At 48.5% G+C, this 12,980-nt stretch overlaps 1 protein-coding gene across 2 annotated transcripts in view; it reads right to left on the bottom strand.

The window, feature by feature from the left end:
- Pik3r5 (phosphoinositide-3-kinase regulatory subunit 5) overlaps positions 1–12,369 on the bottom strand; it is a 73,162-nt gene extending 60,793 nt beyond the window's left edge. The window contains exon 1 of one of the 2 annotated variants that reach the window (XM_027946802.2): positions 12,248–12,369. The gene's annotated coding sequence lies outside the window, so the exon portion shown is untranslated. The remainder of the gene's footprint in view (positions 1–12,247) is intronic. The other variant, XM_027946801.2, reaches the window with a different exon arrangement.
- Positions 12,370–12,980: the final 611 nt, after the last annotated feature.

The raw sequence follows: 12,980 nt of genomic DNA, 5'->3' as shown, positions 1-12,980 counted from the left end.
ATGGGCATTACAAAATTTTCCCACCAGAAATAAGATCCAATGGTTTTGTGGAAATAAGGTTCCCACCTTCATCTACAGAGTAGGCCTTAGGAGTAGGACAGCCAATGAGAAGCAATTTCCCCATCTTTGAAAATGCAAGATGGGTGTGGGGGGCAGAGAAGATGGGATCCTGAGGGGACTGAGCTCTGGACCTAAAGTGGAATTGTAGCCATTATCACAGGATGCTCACGCTCCCAACCCAAGCCCTTCAACATCCCCTAGAGAGGAGCCTTGATGGGAAGCTCATAAGGCTGAGCCTTGGCCTACACAGAGTGTTCTCCACCACCTCGGCGGAAAATGCTGGACCGTGATAACATGGTGCTCTGCACCAACGGGGAAGGATAAAGGGATGGGAAATTCTGGGTAACTCCTTCCTTATCCAGTGCCTCGGCACATGGTCCAGAATTGAGGGCTTGCTTCCATCAGTTTCTACAAGTCTCCACCACCTCCTTCTACTGACTCAAGTACATTCTAGAACATTCTCTAACCCAACCCCCAACCACCTCACATGCCTTGGGCCTGCGCTTAGCCTCACAAGTTCAGAAATGTGTATTGTTGACACCTACAGAAGGCGAGGCCTTGTTGAACTCCACCTCTCATCTCCCAGGGATTTTTATTATCAATTTCTTTAAACTGCCACGTTCTTACCAGTAATTTTTTTTTCTTTATTGACACTTTGTGGCAAACCTCCTTACACAAACCACTATTTTCACAGAATGGCCAATGTGTCACTGTCACAGAGGCCTCTGCACCCCGGCTGTGTGGCTGGGCAGCTCCCCATTCTTTCTCTAAGGGGCTCAAGAAAGACTGTTCCACAGAAATCAACCTCAGAGCTTCTAAAGTTCACAGTGTGGGGTGGGCCCTATGTTTCGATTACTCATTTACTAAATAAAGAGGGAACATGGAGAATATTTCTCTCCCATGTCCAAGAGACCCCAAGGCACCTGCCAAGAAGTACCTACCAGGACCTCTTCAGACATTTGCACCAGAGCTCTGGACACAAGATCGTGTTCTTGTGAGCGACATGGTGATGGTTCCAGGTTGTCAGGTGGGTGCCTCAGAGCTGCCACAGCCCTTTGAGGAGGCAGAGAGGCCAGTATCCGTCTCCTCCGCCCATTTATCAGGTGTGCATGGAGAGGGGTGTCTCTCCACCTGGGGGAACTCTAAATCAGAATGGAAGGTTCTCTTTCTAAGAGTCCTCTCCCTGCTCACTCCTGCCCCCAGAAAGCCCTCTTCCCTCTCCAAAGCATAACTCCTCTTCAAATCCAGGAAAAAGAAGGAAAGAAAAGGAGGAAAATAAAGAATCTTCTATTGCTTGCTCTAACACATGGCCCCCGCTTGGAGTGAGAAAATTTCATGTTTTCTTTCTTTCTTTGTTCTAAAGAGTTCTACATTAAACCGAAGGGCCACATCTGTGAAAAATGTTTAGCACTTTTTACAAGATATAAAGGAAAATATGCAAATTAATAATAATTATTAGTAATACTTGACCTGCTTTCAATTTAAAAATCTATATTCTACCTCTCCCTTGTCCTCCTCCAGAGTCAGGCAGGCCAGCCACTATACCCCCCCCCAAGTGATGTTCAAAAAAATCCCAAGAAATCCCCTCCTCAACTATTTCTTTGCCCCACTCCTCATGAAAACACAACTCCTGATTGCTCCACAGCCTGCCGGGTAGGCGGGACAGGAAGCCCCTTGGCCTTGTAAACACTGTGTTGCAATGACACTTCCCCAGGCTCCTGGCAAGAAGATGTCACCAGACAGGGGAGTGGCTTGTCAGGGGGAGGTTCCCCAGGGCTTCCCCTGCTCTCAGAGAACTGTTTGTCTTAACACTGAGTAAATTGAAGAGTGGTTTAAAAAAAAAATGGATCCCCATAGAGAGGCGGGGTCTCAACATCTGGGGTTTGGCAGGGGCTCATGGGTTCCAAAGCAGCCAGAGGAGGCTGTCCAACATATTCTTACTAGAAAGCAAAGAGATATGTGTCTGAGTTCCTTCAGATGCCCACAGAAGGCCAGCAACCTACCTGGAGGATGCACTGGACCTCACAAAGATCTCAGATGGTGGGCAGCCCAGTCTGCCAGATCACTAATCACCCAAGGCTAAGGCTCAGGTGTCCTCCATATTGGCTGTTCCATCAAGTGGACATCCATTCAACAAACACTGACTGCATATCTCCAGGGGGCTGTCCTTCACTAAGCACTGGGAAGTCCACTCCGAACAAAATGTTTGGGAAGGTTTCCTCAACAGAAGGCATATGTCATTGGTCTTGGGGAAACTGGGTCAGGCCGTTTGCTGGAGGAGAGGATGAAGATTCTCAGAATGGAGTGGGACTCGAACCCTGAACACAAGACCAAGGACTCTGGACTTCCCCTGTGTGCTGAGATGCCCTGGAAGTCTTCTGAACATGGTAACAAAGTTTCCTTAAAGAATCTCCTAGTGGGGCAAGGAAGAACCTCGTGCCCCCAAGGCCCACCTGCAGGTGTAAAGAGAGCTGCATTGGATGGCAGAGAGAACAATGAGGAAGTGAGAGGGGCCAGAACCATGGGGCCCGTAGGAAGCCCCATCGCAACCGGCCAGAGAGTGGAGAACAAGGAAGATGCAGGGCACACGCGGAGATGAGGCTGAGCCTTCAGGACTGGAGCCCTAAAAACAACAGGGACGAGAAATGGGGAAGTCTGCGGAGGAAGCCCGCCTTGTAGACAGACTCAGGCCTCAGTCCTAGGCGTGCACCGAAATGGGGCATCCAGGTGAAAATAACCAGCCTGTCCTTGGAGACAAGGGTCTGGGGGAGGAGGAGAAGCAAAGCCAGGGATGGTGAGGAGAACAAGCAGCAGAGGAAAGGCTGGGGGTATGCGACAGTCAGAGGGAAAGCTCCCTCCAGGTGAGAGCGCTGGGCATCAAATGCAGGCTGGGAAGGGCCATTGGAATATGCCAGCAAAGAGCCACAGTGACTTAGGGAAGCCATCCGATAGAGGACTGTGGGCTGAAGAGAGGGACTGCTGCCACTTGGGTCTGAACAGGGTCTCATAGTCATAGGGAGTCCCATCATGGAGGAGGGGGGGCACCAGGAGGGAAAGAGCAGGATCCTTCTCTGCTCAGTCATCAGAGCAGCTCCCACAAGGCTGCTTCCAGACAGCAGGCTTTGGAAACTTCCTGGAGGCCAGAATCATAGAATTTGTTTGGTCCTGGGGGTAACCGGGCTCCGAGACAGGAGGAGGCAATCAGGGACAAGGATTAGAGAGATCACATCTCCTATTCCCCTCCGGAGCCTGCACATCCCACCACAACCCTCTTTGTTCTCTCAAACACAGTAACAGGCCAACAAGAGCTTCTGAGCTTCTAGTTTTCTCAAAATGAAACTCCCAAGATGTCAATACAGAAGTGAATGCAAAATACAAAGGCTTATGAAACATTGGCTTAAAAGCCCCCGTGAACAAGAGGCCATTCATTCCCAGATCAACCTGAAGGTTGGGTAGTTTGATCCTGAGAGTTTACCTGGGACACCTGCAAAAGAAGGAAATTCTGGAGTAGGGTTCAACTAGTTTATTTCACCAGGTTTTCAGAAAGAACCAAGAACAAGAGACCAAGAAAAGCCCAGGCTCCTAGCCTAGGAGGTGGGTGAGAATCTGGGGACCAGTGGGGTCTCCAGGATCCCTCACCATGTATGGTTATGATTTTTTTTTGTTTTTTAACAGCCAAAGGGCTTCTGCTCTGGGGCAACGCATTATGAAGCAGGACTGTGGGATTTTTTGAGGGAACTCCCCAGCTTTGGGATTTCGTTGTTCAGGGCCACTAAATTTAAATTAATAATTTAAATTCTTAAATTTAAATTATGTTTTCAGAACAATCAGCTATTACACAATTGGTCAGTCTCAGAGCGATGAGCTAGAGAACTAGAGTTATTTCAGTCTCCGTTCTCACAGCTATCATGACATGTATTTTTCCTGAATATTTTCCCCAATGGGGAACTCACTACCATGATGAGATCTGCCCTGAATTGTTCTAGAATCTTCCTCACACTGAGCCTAAGTCTATTTCCTTTCCATTTCCCTTCACAGATCTCTTTTCCATCCTGGAGAATAACCTTTATCTTTCCCAAAGAATGCTGCCCTTCAAACATTGAAGACAGATGTTACTTTTCCCCTTAGAGAAAAAAACATTTCCACTCCTTTAATTATTTCATATCGTGTCATCAGCATCTTGGTTACCTTTCTCTGGGGAAAAAGTGATGTGTTGATTGGCATCCCCGCTGAGGCAGCACCTGGGACTGAGCCAGACTCCAAAGGTCCACCCAACTCAGCATGGAGATGGGCCTTCCCATAAGCTCAATGGTATATAAAGTAAGGACTCACAGGAGTCAGTAGCTGATTGTTGAAAAGCCAAGAATCAAAGATGATTCAGGCCGAGCAAGGTGATGCACACCTGTAATCCCAGCAGCTCTGGAGGCTGAGGCAGGAGGATTGCGAGTTCAAAGCCAGCCTCAGCAAAAGTGAGGCACTAAGCAACTCAATGAGACTCTGTCTTTAAATAAAATACAAAATAGGACTGGGGATGTAGCTCAGTGGCTGAGTGTGCCCGAGTTCAATCCCTGGTACCCCACACACAGGCACACACACACACACACAAAGATGATTTAAATGTCAGCTTGGAAGCACTGAGAATTGAGAAAGAGAGAAGAGAAGACAGTGTTGGGGGTTTGAAGACAAGAATCTGGCAGCAGAGGACCAAAACATCAGGGCCATTCTCCTACCATCCAAGGAACAGATCATCTGCTGCTCTATTAAAGGGTACAGGTAAAGAAGAGTTGTGTTGGGCTGAGGATGTAGCTCAGTGGTAGAGCACTTGTGTAGCATGTGCAAGGCCCTGGGTTCAATCCCCAGTACCACCAAAAAAAAAAAAAAGAGTTGTGTCCAAAATCATTTTGCAAAGCTGCATGCACTGGTGATAGCAGCACAGAAAAAAGACGATAGCAACTCACTTATGAGTTGCTATAGTTTAAAAGTCCCCAAAGGCTCTTGTATTAAAGGATTAATCCCATGGAACTTGAAAAGGTGGAGTCTAAAGGGAGATTTTTAGGTCACAGGAAATATGCCCTCAAAGGGAAGAGTGGAACCCCAGATCCTCTGTCTCTCTTTTGCTTCCCCAAAGAGATGAGCAGTTTTGTTTTGCCATGTTTCCACTGTGATGGACCAAAAGCGATGGGGGCAATCAGTCATAGATTGAAACCGCCAAAACTGTGAGCCAAAATAAACCTTTTTTCTTTATAAATGGATTATTTCAGGTATTTGTTATAGGGATGGGAAGCTGACTAACACATGCGTACAGATGCAAAAATCCTAAAGAAGATCACAGCAAATCACACCTAGCACGTGTGAATAAAATGCCTGGACCAAACTGAATTCATTCTAGAAACGCAAGGAGGTTTCAGTTGATGGAGATCATGATATGATGTGTCACATGCATCTATTGTAAGGTGAAAGCATCAAAGCATTTCCTAATAGATTCTTTAAAAGTATTTGAAAAGTTTATCATCATCCATGCCTTTTTTTTGGGGGGGGGGGCTGGTAGAGGGTTTCAAAAACCCAGGGGCTTTTAACCGCAGAGCCATATCCCCAGCCCTTTTTATTTTTTATTTGGATGCAGGGTCTCACTAAGGTGCTTAGGGCCTCACTAAATTGTTGAGGCTGTCCTTGAACTTGCGATCCTCCTGCCTCAGCCTCCTGAGCTGCTGGGATTCCAGGCATGGGTCACCATGCCCGGCCCATTCATGCTTTTCAAGTTCCTTAGAAATGAGAAATTGAAGAAAACTTCCTTCGGACATGACTTCACTTCCAACGAATTGTGACAATATCAGAGAAACAAAGCCCCAAGCTTTCAGTCTCTGGGAACATGGGAAGTTGTATAGATGTGTGGTAAAGAAAGAGCAGGGGCCACCTCACTGATTCCTAGACTGTTTCTATTCATGCAAATGCCTACAAACACATTTTCTCAGTCTTAGCCATAAATCTAGTTCCCTAAATAGGGGATAGAACAGAGGGGTTCCTGGTTAGGACCCCACTAGCAAAAGTCGTGATCATTAATCACCTTGCAAATGGGTGAATTCAAAGTTTGATGAGAAATCCAGAAAATGTGCACGTGGTGGTAGCTGGGTGTACAATCATAGAGCTCAGTCCCCTTACTACACCACCTCAAATTCTCACCAGTGAGTCACTGGGGATGTCCCCAACACAGTTTTCATTATCCATCATCACCCTAGCTGCCTCTCACAACAGCTTCCTCTCCTGTGAAGTGTGCTGGGGGTTATCCAAAGAAATCAGCATACAGAACATCATATTTTGTAGAACATAGCTTCTTAAGCCAGGTTCCTTGGTGGTGTGCTGAGATCTGCAAGACTCTGGAATCTTATGCAAAACTTTGAAAGAGAAAGGGAGAGAGAGAGAGAGAGAGAGAGAGAGAGAGAGAGAGAGAGAGAACGCACGCATGTACCCGGGTGCTTAGTGATATATCAATTCCATCAGTTTTTCAAAGGGGCCCACTATCTAGAGGGAGCTTGAGACTCCTCTGGAAGATCTGTAGGTGCAAATGTGATCTAACTAATGCAAAAAAAAAAAAAAAACACAAAAATAAACACTTTGGTCAGGTTGGGTGGAAGTGGTTGTATGAAGATTTGCCTGACAAGAGCTCAGACCACTGAATCACGTGAGAACAAATGCTCAGACCAAACACCTAATGATGTTTCTGCCCAGATGTCATGATTCTGGAAAGCAGGTTTGGATAAAGAAGAAGGATGTGGGAGACAAAAAGATGACTTCTCAGATGAAACAAGGACTCAAGAGCTGGGTTTTTTTGTTTGTTTGTTTATTTTGTACCAGGGATTTAACTCAGGGGCACTTAACCACTGAGCCACATCCCCAGCCCTTTTTTGGTATTGTATTTAGAGACAGGGTCTTGCTAAGTTGCTGAGGTTGGTTTTGAACTCTGGATCCTCCTGTATCAGCCTCCCGAGGTGCTGGGATTACAGGGATGCACTACAGTGCCCTGTAAGAGCCGAGTTTCTGAGTCCTAAGAAACAGCAGCTCTTAAGAGGGACAGATTGGAAACATGGCCCATCCTCAGGTGGAATTTTCCATGAATGGGAACTCCCTTAGCTATTGATGGAGATACAAAAATGCACAGAATCCTAAGTGGAATGGGGAGATGAACACCACAAAGGAAAGAGGAGCCCCCCTATAATGGTATTTAACTTTAATGTTCATAAGCTGGACCTTGGAGTGTGCAGAGATGGGAGGGCAGGGAATGAGTCCCTGGTCCATGCTGGACAGAGACCCAGGTGATAGCCAGCACAAACATCATCTGATTCTCATAGGAGAGGAAGCCCACATACCTGGGAGTTGTTGAACAAAAAACACGAGAGCGTGCACCCAAAGAGCCTTAAATAAGTACCTGCTACACAGTAATCTCAGCAGCTTAGGAGGCTGAGGCAGGAGGATTGCAAATTCAAGGCCAGCCTTGGGAACTTAGCGAGACCCTAAACAACTTCATGAGATCCTGTCTCAAAATAAAATATAAAAAAAATTAAAAAGGGCTGATGACTACTGTCATTATTATTTTATTCTATACAAGACTGCCAAGCAAAGGATTTGAACACGAGATGTTAGGCAGCGGCCGCAGAAAGCACCAAGGGCCACACTTCCATTATATAGATGAGGAAATGGGCACCCGAAGGGGCACAGACTTCGCTGTGGTCCCCTGGCTAGGAGTGGAGGACTCAGGCAGAAGCAGGGCCCCCTGACTTCATGTGAGGCAGAAGCCTAGAAGCCACCTTCAGCCCTCACACCCAGCCCTGCCCCCTACGAGGAAACCACACAAGTTCATTTGCCTAGGTCAACAACAGCAACAAGAAGACTCTGGAGGACATGAAAATGAAAAGCACACCACTCCCTGGTGACCCCACCCCGCTGTCCCCCACACGGTTCTGCATCCAGGCATCTTCCGCTATGAGTGTGCACGGATGGAGATCCTGGGGAGACTGGCAGTGAGACCTGCTTGATGACAACGTGAGCATCAGGTGCCTAGGGTGAGCAGGCCAAACCGTGCCAAGTCAGTGGTCAGTCCTTGTCGGACAGGACAATCAGTGCTACTATGGGGGGAGCCACAGAAGCTTTAGTGCCAGGAGGTGAGATGAGGAGGGGGTTGAAGGTGCAACTTGAGCTGAGCATCAGAGGAGGAAAGCAGCAGCAGTTCCTTGGGCAGATGGGAGAAGGGAAAAGGAAACTAGGGAGGTAGAATAGCACATGCAAAGACAGACAGGACCGGGCTGGGATTGTGGCTCAGCGGTAGAGCGCTCCCCTAGCACGGGCAAGACCTGAGTTCGATCCTCAGCACCACATACAAATAAAGGCATTGTGTTGTGTCCATCTACACCTAAAAAATAAATATTAAAAAAAAAAAAGATCAAAAGGCAACCAGGACCATAAAGGACCAATCTGTTCTGTGCCACCAAAGTCAACTTTTTCCAACTCCCACTCTCATTCCTTGCTATAGCTAGGCCTTGCTTATTCAAAAGTCACTTGACAGATAACCTTAGTTACCTAGAACCTAGAAGCAAAGAGACAAACGAAAACCACCTGTGGATGGCCACAGTTTGTGCCCCATGAAGTGCAAGGCGTGTACTTGATAACCACAGGCAGACACAGGGCTGCCACACTATAGTTTGCTCATCTCTGGAAAAGGACAGATGCCAGAGACAGCCCAGCTCTGGCACTTTCTGGCTGAGTGACTTGACCCTCAGTGTTCTCATCTATAAATTGGGAACCATAGCTAAAGCTATCTTCCAGTGAGGCTGTAAAGATTGAAGGACATGAAGTACTTAGCATGGTGCCCCACACCATGAAAATCATAGGCCCAAAGGGGGGGAAGGACACAAAGAAGGATAAAAGAGAAAGGGCAGAAGATGTGTCCTCAGCAGACGTAGGGTACAAAAGAGAATGGCAGGTGAGAACCATTTGATCAAATTGTCAAGAAATAATGAAATCAGTCCCAACGTACTATCTTTATAAAGGCAGGTAGCACTTTGTTCAGAGATTTCCTTTCAAACTGGATACAGTGAAATTAAAAAAAAAAAAAAATGGATATAATGAAAATGTGGGTGCCTAGGAGATAGAACTAATGGGAAAAATAATACATTCAAAATATGAGACTGGCATAATTCTGCATGCATCTGTGTACATCTAAAACATACTCCTGAATCTGCAAAATTGCACATTGTACTTAACAGAATCTAAGATATGATCAGTTTTAAGATGCATCATTATTTTGTGTGCCATTAAGGAAGAAATAGTGCTATTATAATTGTAAGATGCGATTGCTGGTAAGATGCACCTGGATTTCAGCATGGCTAAAATGTGAAAACATGTACATCTTCAAATTGATGAAATACCCTGATATTTAGTGTGTTTCCTATGGGACTCTATCATCTTCTCCTTGGGAAGAAGCCAGATGGAGTCTTTCCTCTGTCTCTCCCATCTAGGCCAGAAGCTCAAAAATCAAACTAACCACCTCTCCCTTGACCTGCTGGTGATCATTCTGTTATGTCCCATTAGAAGTTTCCTCTCTTTAAAAAAAACTGATTCAGGGCTGGGATTGTGGCTCAGTGGTAGAGCACTCGCCTAGCATGCACAAGGCACTGGGTTCAATCCTCAGCACTACATAAATGTGAAATAAAGATATTGTGTCCAGGGCTGGGGCTGTAGCTCAGTGGTAGAGCACTTGCCTTGCACATGTGAGGCACTGGTTTGAACCTTAGCACCACATAAATATAAATAGAGATTTAAAAAAAGATATTGTGTCCACCTCTCTTAAACTTGTGTTTAAAAAAAAAAAAAAACTGATTCATAGGACCTAGCAAGGCACAGTGGCACACACTTGGAATCCCAGTGGCTCGGGAGGCTGAGGCAGGAGGATCGTGAGTTCAAAGTCAGCCTCAGCAAAAGTGAGGCACTAAGCAACTCAGTGAGACCGTGTCTCTAAATAAACTACAAAATAGGGAGGGAGATGTGGCTCAGTGATCAAGTGCCCCTGAGTTCAATCCCTGGTACCAAAAACAAACAAACAAACAAAAACTGATTCATAGGGCTGTCTGGGGCTATCACTCAGTGGTAGAGCTCTTGCCTAGCATGTATAAAGGTCCTGGCATAGATGGTCAGCACCAAAAAAAAGAAACGAAGAAAGAAACTGATTTAGGCTTTCAGTCCACCAGCTGAAATCCAAAAGTTCTTCTGGATCACTGTGGTCCCATAGGTCTGACCAGCTCAGCCCCTGGCAGTGAGTGTCTCTGAACCCAGCCAAGTCAGCACAGCTTGAGTGCTCACCTAAATCCAGGCTGGAGCTCCCAAACTCTAAGCTGCACAGTTGAAAAGGCCCTTTGCCCCCCTCAATTCCCTACTTGGCCACAGCAGCCTCCCTCATCAATGACTAGCCCAGGACGCTGCAGCAGCCTCTGACAGCCAGCCTCCTCCACAGGCTCAAACTCTACCTTCTCATCTCACACCACCATCAACCCCCAGTGTGCTCAATGCCCAGTACCCCAGTTAGCGTCCATCCTGTTATTCCTGATAGAAACAAAAAGCAGTGCTTTGCGGGAGGGAGGAAAGGGAAGCAGGCAGTAAAGGTGGTCTACTTCCATAGCAGCTCCAAGCGGGAAGATGACAAATCAAACCCCACTAAGCTGAACAAGATGAGGGGAAAGGGATCTTTAAAACCCCAACAAGGACAAGCATGTAAAGACCCAGAGCCTTCTTGCCCTGCTGTCCTGACTAGCTATGCTTCAAAATGCAGGGGGCAAAGGGGCATCCTGAAATAGAAAGAGAGCCTGAGTACACTGTCTTCTTTGTCCGGTGGACTCCTAAGTGAAGACGCATACCAAGCGCATGCTGCCCACTCTTGTTCTAAGAGCACCCGTGTGGCCTTTCCCAGGTGCATCTGTTATCAACTCACCTGTCTCCTTTAACTTTCCACACAGTTCTCTACATCAATATTAGAGCCTGTCTGACAGATAAGGAGACTGAGGCCAGCAGAGGGGTAAGTAGTCCCTATCCCTCTGTGGATGCTGCAGTCCACACAGATGGGCCTGGTTAGGACTCAGATCTTTTTTTCCATATCACACATGGTTCCCAAGCAGTGGGTCCAACCTCATCACCTAAGGGGCTTATTATTACAATTTTTCAGATGTTCCACCTCTGAAAAGCGCAGCTGGACCTGAAGCCTGGAGAATCTGTCTTAACAAACACTCCAGGAGGCACCTCTGCTCTGGGAACCTGAGCTTTACCAGGTTAGGTGGTCCAGAACACAGGAGAAAAGAAAGCCTGGATGAGATGACCCAGAAGTCCATGGAAGAGAGGAAGAGAATGGATCCAGAAAAGACCTCCGAGGCTGACTTGGCCTACTTTGGGCCCTCATTTTGCCCAAACCCACCCCGCCTCTCTGCAGGAGGCTTAACTCACTCTATACCACATCCTGCTGCTTTCATCTCGCCTTCCTTTTCCCTCTGAACAATCTCCCTCCTCCTCCTGTCCTGAACATCTTGCCCTTTTACCCCTGCCTGGGATGGGCCAGGGCGCACGCAGGCGCGCGCGCACACACACACACACACACACACACAGTGTGTAAACATGGACCCTCTGACAGCGCAAAGCATGCAATTCTCTAGAACAGCAGCCGCTGTTTGGAGGCTGGTGCTCACTAGCCGGGGAAGCCTGAGGCTCAACGCAGACGCCATAGGCAGGCACTTCCAAGACTCCCGGGTCCTGCTGAAAAAGGACTTCTGATGCCCACGTTACGCAGAGAGTTCCCGGACGGAGCAGGGCAGGCTCCTTGACACCCTGGACACAGGGATTTCTGTGACCCAAGCAGGAGCTGCGGACACACTTAGTCGCACAGAGGGGTCCAACATTAGCTACTTATGGTGAAAGGTCCCGGGATGCCACTTGTGTCTCCGGGGTTATCTGCAGCATGGGTTTGCTACCCAGTGACCCCGTCGTGCGTGGACTTATCCGCGGAAGTTCACAACAGCAATCTTTGTACAGGTTCCCCGCGACAGCACCGGCTCTCAGAGCTCACTGCTCCCTAGTGGTCCCCAATCTACTCCGGCTCTGCCTCGAGCTGCCACGGGTGCCCTCGACGCCCGCCCCCGGCTGCCCAGCCACCCACCTGCAGTCCCCGCCGGGCGCCGAGCCCCTCTCCAGCGGCGACTCCCTGAGATTTGGGGAACGATCCGGACCTCCACGCCGCGCGGCTGGAGCCGGGCGGCAAGTCCCAGCATCTGCCAAGTCTCTGCAACTCGGGTGGGTGGGTGGGGGGCGGGGACAGGTGGGCGGGACTTGTTGGAGGGCGGGGCCGGGACCTCACTAGCTGCCTCGCCAGCCTCTCCCGCCACCTGGTGGCGGGGCAGTGTCAGCTCATTGCCGGTTTGGCTTGGGCATCTGAGGACCAGGAGCCCGCAGAGCATCTGCAAAGCAACTGCGGCACAAGCCCTCCTGCTCCACCAATAGAGAAACCCCGGCCCGTGTGCAGCTGCAGGAACCCCCAGGAGTAAGGCGAGGTTCGACCCGGCGGGTGGAAGCACGTTTCGTGCCTCGCAGGAGGGATGGGCGGAGCAGGGGAAGGCTTGGGGTCGGGGCTTCGGGGAAGGAGGAGAAAGAGGAAGCTCCGATGAGCTGCTTCCTTCTCTCACGGCGCCCCACTTCCTCCTCCTACTTCTATTTTCTTTGGGTGCTCTTAACCCTTACAGTGCCTGCACCCCTGCTGTGTGGTGGGGCACTTTAATCCCCGCCCTTCCGCAGGAACCGCCCTAGAAAATGCCAACCAATCCAGACTTGAGGCACTACTCCTTCAGCTACTAGTTTGGCTTCTCCTTCCTCCCCAGCGTCGGGGGGCGGGGGGG

This window comes from Marmota flaviventris, chromosome 17, assembly GCF_047511675.1.
Source record: "Marmota flaviventris isolate mMarFla1 chromosome 17, mMarFla1.hap1, whole genome shotgun sequence".
Taxonomy (NCBI): domain Eukaryota; kingdom Metazoa; phylum Chordata; class Mammalia; order Rodentia; family Sciuridae; genus Marmota; species Marmota flaviventris.
This window is presented reverse-complemented; position numbering and strand designations above follow the sequence as displayed.